The sequence below is a fragment of the Dysidea avara genome, chromosome 4 (genome assembly GCF_963678975.1).
Source record: "Dysidea avara chromosome 4, odDysAvar1.4, whole genome shotgun sequence".
In the NCBI taxonomy this organism is placed as follows: Eukaryota; Metazoa; Porifera; class Demospongiae; order Dictyoceratida; family Dysideidae; genus Dysidea; species Dysidea avara.
The window spans coordinates 23,442,460-23,448,477 of record NC_089275.1 but is presented as its reverse complement, the minus strand read 5'-3'; the positions used below and the strand labels follow the sequence as shown (position 1 = coordinate 23,448,477).

At 35.2% G+C, this 6,018-nt stretch overlaps 1 long non-coding RNA gene across 1 annotated transcript; it reads left to right on the top strand.

Annotated features, from left to right (window-relative positions):
• On the top strand, positions 1 to 2,178 carry LOC136253159 (uncharacterized). Its single transcript, XR_010699980.1, has 2 exons — positions 1 to 346; positions 1,968 to 2,178. It is a non-coding gene; the product is annotated as an uncharacterized lncRNA (long non-coding RNA).
• Positions 2,179 to 6,018: the final 3,840 nt, after the last annotated feature.

The following is a 6,018-nucleotide window of genomic DNA, read 5'->3' as shown; positions in this document are numbered from 1 at the left end:
ACCGTGTGTCTTGATATATTACTCATAAAATAAAGTAACTATAATAATATTACATATTATATTACTTTGTGTCCACAGCCTTAAGCTGTCACGTGTGAAACTACCACTTTATCACGTGACACGATTACGTTGTTGGACAATGTGCAAATCTTGGTTAAAAGTAAGAAGCTGGTGAATAAGCTTCATTCAGTAGCCTTCTTGTTACTTCGCCGGTTGTGGCTAGGCGTTACTCAGAGAATAACTAACGAGATTAGTAACTTCGTTACTTGTAGCAATAATATTATGTAATATTAGACTTGTTACACAACTTACAGCAACTATATTACTTAGATAACGCATTACTTTTGTAAGTAAAGTAACTTGAGTTACATTACCTGTTTTTATCACGTATTTAGTAGTATTACTTATATAGTTAATACCACAAAAGTAATAATACTACGTAACACGTTAAGGTAAGTAAGGGGGTTTCCGGACAGCTGGGTATTCCGGACACTTAGTTTTTAATCTGCTACTGAAGGATGGAATAGAAACCAATCAGGCTATGGTTTAAGTACCTAAGTACCCTATTTGTGTACTATAAAATACTAAAGTTTTGTTTCGATAGCTTTAAGGATTGCCGAGATACAGTTTTACATCATCCAACAAACAAAGTAACTTCTACTTTAACAGATTACCAAGAACCTACAACAGTCTACCAGTACTTGACTTAAATCAACCTTTTTCCACCATTAAATCACAGTTACTCAAGATCTTTTGGCAGCATTTTACAAACAATTTTAACTCTGACAATCCTCAAAGTATGCACTTTGTTTGCCCTTGTAGTACCTGCTCCAAGTCTCCTCGCCCACCAAACTTCAGCAGTAATTAATTTTTTTTTCTCGCTCTCTCTTAAAATAAGTACTTAGCTATATAAGTAAGTTTATTATTAAATACACATGTAAGTTTTAAAATTATAGGATAGTTCAACTATATACCAAATGTAAATGTATGTAATAACCTTAGCCAGCTAACTTAATTTCATTGTAATTTTATACATTCAATTGTAAATGTAAGTTGTACGTATACTTTTTCTGGCTGTGGGCACCAGTTGCCCACAGACCATTAATGCAGGCCTTGCCTGCATTAAAAAGCAGTTAAAATTTAAAAAAAAAAAATAAAATAAAATACATCACAATTCACTTGCGCGTGTAGAATATTTTTGTGTAAAAAACTTTTACTACGCATGTTAACAGGAGATTGAGGGCACCGTTCATAATTCTAAGCAACCATAGGCAGCACAAATGATCAGTCACACTATTCAGTGAACGGATATATGATTTAGATATAGTACAACTGGAATCCAAGCCCATTACCTGCGACGTGTTAACTGGCACACACAATCAACATGCTCTTTCTCCTAGTACTCTATACTTCATCACCCATAATTTATACCACCGATAGCCTAGTTCAATAGCTACAATTCGGCACTAAGCATTTTAAAATCCGTTTTTATTTCGAGGAGGAATGAACAAATTTCTGATGCGTGTGCAAGCTTTGTCCGGAAACGCCCGCCACTACCTTACTTATGTAACGCGTTACTCCCAACACTGCCCACCCTATTCTGTTTCAGTCACTGGCTGTTAGCACAATGCAATTTAGACATGCAACAATTGAATGCCATCAAAACTTACATCAGCTTTTCACAACAAACAAGTTATCTATTTGTTGTGGCTACACATTACAACTTCAACATTCCACTTTCAGTGGTTTTAATATGTTGTGTGCATATGTGAAACTTAAATCCAGTTATTATGCACATAGCTGCTATGTTTCTTTTCTGGGAAAATATTGTAAACTTTACTATGTTCATTAGCTGCATACACTTATAATGTTAATATGAGTGATAATATGTGTAGTACCGCATACCATGTTGTGATACCAGTCATTTATGAAATTTTATTTCATTATTTTTGTCATTGATGAAATAGTCAAGATCAGAACATAGAATCTAGAGGATCTGCATAAACTATCATTGGATAAGTGTATTATGAGATATTGAGCATGGTATAACTCTTTGTCACAATGGAATTGTATGTTGACTGCCAAACTGTTGTATGAAGAAGGAACTATCAGTGTTATTTCAGTGACTACTTTAAAAGAATATGTATTTTAAATGTCATTTTATTTTTACTAAACTCATCCCATGTATTGAGTAACCTGTTCCTACTTTCTACACCTCAAATTGTCTTTTCTCACATGCACTCCTCCCTTGCCATTTCCTGAATCCATCTCTGACAGTAGTTAGTAATGCTATCTTGTGCTGCAGTGTTGTTGTTCAGTGAAAGATATAATCAACGCATCTCTTTGCCTGTCATCTGGCACACCCAGATCAGATGCTGATAATCCTGATCAGTGATACAGTAAAACGATATGTGACTAAAACATGTGTAACTGATCTACCTAGCTATGTAACCCCAGTTGATCTAATTATGATATTGAAAGTGCCAAGTAAGCTCCTCATTATTTTATTTATGGTTAGCTAATTATTGATTTGCCTAGATGCATGCTTGGCACTTTCAATAGCAAAAGAATTAATGAAGCCATATAATACAGCAACAGCTGATTCTGAGGGGCCTACGTGCTTACTTAGCAAATACTTTTTCCATTGCTATACTAGTAGGTACTAATTATTAATTGAAATAGGTATCAGGTGTGTTTGAATTTATGATTGCTGAGCATACAAGCTCATGTGATCACACACAAACAACCTGGTAGTGACACATTACAAATATAACTGAATTAGTCTATATTCTGATGTTATTCTAGAAAAAGAGCATCACTTAAGAATAAAGTATAAGGATTTAGAGTCAGTGCACCTCGTGTTCAATGAAGCCATTAAAACTCACCAAGACAATTACAGTATAACAAAGTGTAGCAACCATGTACTAGATAACACAATGCTGATAACACCTCAATGTAGTGTCCATAGCAAGTAGGTATATACCAAACATGGCCGAGGTTTGCTTTATTACCTCAATATATTCTTTTCATCATTTTGTGGCCTCATTGATGTCTCGTCTGAGTCAGTAGCAAGCAAGGCACATATAGACACTAATCAGGCACAACTAATTAAATGTTCAATTTTTACTGGATGTGCTATCATTATAGGGAAGGGCTAATAATAAACTCTGCTGTAAATGCAGTGTCAGGCTGTTAAAAATTTTGTGCTTCTATACCATGCTGAGCTGGTTACCAGGGTAATTCTTGGATTAAAATCTTACCCCACTCCACATATCCCATATAGGTCCCTAGTGGAACAGCACTTCTATTATAGCTATACCAGCCAAGCAAAAAACTGTTAGCAATTACAAAAAACATTATCTTCAGTCATGATGTTACCCACTATCTGCATAACATTGATAATTGCACAAGATTTTCCATGGCTGAGAAGTTGAATCAACGTACTTTTATTTATTTATTTTTTTTATTAATGCTTTACAGCACAAGTGCTGAAGGTCTGTAGGACACCTGGTCCTACAGCCTGCTCAAAGACTTTAGCTACTTAAGGTGTGTTTGAAAAGTTCGAGTACTGGCAGCCAATTGACTGTGGTGCATTATCGTACCTTTTAATTGAAAATTCTTGACTACCATATGCATGTAATACCAGTTGATATAATTTTATATTGAAATTATTAAGTAAGTTATTGTTTATTCATGATTGATTATTGTGGTAACTGATAAATAATGGTACTTTCAAAATAAAAGTAATGAAGTATGTGTCTCTAGGCTGCTGCTAGCATCATTATGGATACCCACATATTGAAAGTGAAAGTAATCCCAGTATTGAAAATGCCAAGTATGCTACCATTTATTAATGATTAACTGATGGAGAACTCCTGTTCAGATATGATGCTTACTTGACACTTTTAAAATTAATGAAAAAGAGGTGTCTCTAGCCTGCTAGCACCATTACAGATATCTACATACCTGCTTGGCAAATGCTTCTCTCATTGCTAGAATAGGCAACACTAAAATTAATGTAAACAGGCATTGATAGACAAGTCTTTGAATTTGAACTTGCTGAGCATAGTTAGAAAGATAATTCAACATATATGTAGCAACTATGTACTTCTCTTTAACAGTCCACACCAACCAGTGTATAATATGTAGTTACATAGTTAAAGTGTACCTTATGGCCTCAATATAGATAATGTAGCACTGTATACAAAGTAGGCATAGATACCAATCAAACGCGTATTGCTCTAGCAACCTGTGAGAAAGTGCAGAGAGTTACTGTAGTACTTCTATACCATTGCTGGGCTGGTCTCAATGGTACCAGGATTGTAATATCAGCTGAAATCTCATCCTTCTTAGTTGACTCCAAACAGGTCTCATTAACAAGGGTTATTTTGTCTAGATCTGCTAAAAGATGTAATGACTCATAAGCCTTTAGTGGGATAATTAACACTTCATACTTTTAAGTAAACTAGTCAAATGGCAAACTTTAAACAACTATGAACTATGTGATATTGTCTTCGGTCATGTTTGTTTGTAACCACAACATGCGAGATCATCAACCACATAAATTTCAAAAAATTCCACTGTGGCAGTTACATAATTGCACAGTATTTTCTGGGTGTATCCATTCACTGGACTGGACTTCTGGACTGGATTATTGGACTCACATAAAATTTGCTCAAACACATTTTTCCGACCACAAACACCTTTTAACCACTAAAAGTGATTACATAGAGTAGCATATCACACATAGAGCTAGGGCTCTCCATGTCTTGTCTTGCATACTTAAAAAAAAGAGGCACATGTAGCTAATTGTAGTCTATTTCTTAAAATTTATTTATTAAGACTCAGCACAAGTGCTGTAGGTCTATAAGATACCTGGTCCTACAGCCTGTTTAAGGATTTTATATTAAGTATGTTTGAAAGAGGTGTGGTCTATTTAATGATTAACTTTGGTTTGAATTTTTGTTACTGTCATTGTATTTTTTGCAAATATGTGCAGAAACAAGTCACCCTGTAGAGAGTTCAACTACAAACAATTTACCCTGTAGGGCCTTACCTACCTGTTTGAAACTGTGTACATTGGGAAGCAATTATTTTTAAAATGTAACACTCATTGCTATTTGCAAACATTATAAACCAAAGAGCAAAAGCTAGGGTGAATGTGCAGGCTATAGGTGATTTCTGTTACATAATGTAACTGAATGGTGTAAAACGTATATTATTGTGTGCTATTTTACAAAAGAAGGCTAGAGAAGACGGACATGCATTAACAGTGTCAACAGTGCACAGTACTTGAAACATTGCTAGCAGTAGGCTAATTATTTTCAATAACAAACTGCTCTAAGTTTTTAGTGAACAGATTTGTTATTAATGTACTTAAGTTTTATGTCTCGTGGTGAATGTTGTCAGTTTCTAAGACACTTTTTTAGTTAAGTCTGGCAATAAAAGGTAAGAAAACAAAAAAAATTGAGTCCAGTAGTCCAATCCAGCAATCCAGTCCAGTGAATGGATACACCCATATTTTCCCTGGACGAGATGTTGTTGAATCAGCACTAGCCAGCAAAGCATAATTACTAGTATAAATACAATGTTTAGCAGCACTAGCTACGTACTTTGTAACTGCAGTACTTGGAAAAAAGATGATGGCTTTATATTATACTTTTATAGTAGTGGCTTTTTTGATTCATGCTATTGCTGCTACCAATTGCAGCAGATATGGATTTGATGTCAGCTCACCTGGATCCTCTTGTGCTGACATTTATGATAATAATCCAGAGAGCCATGGAAAGTCTGGTTACTATGTTATCAAGACTACTTTTACTGGCCTCGTCTTTGCCTACTGTGACATGGAAATAGACTGTTGTGGTGTGAAAGGTGGTTGGATGAAGATTGTTGATCTTGATACTAAGAGAGGGGATGTCTGTCGTAAAGGATGGAACAACAATGTTTACTACAAGTCCTACTGTACAGGAAGTCAGGCTGCAGGATGTCATCCAGTTCATTTCTCAACTCTCTCCG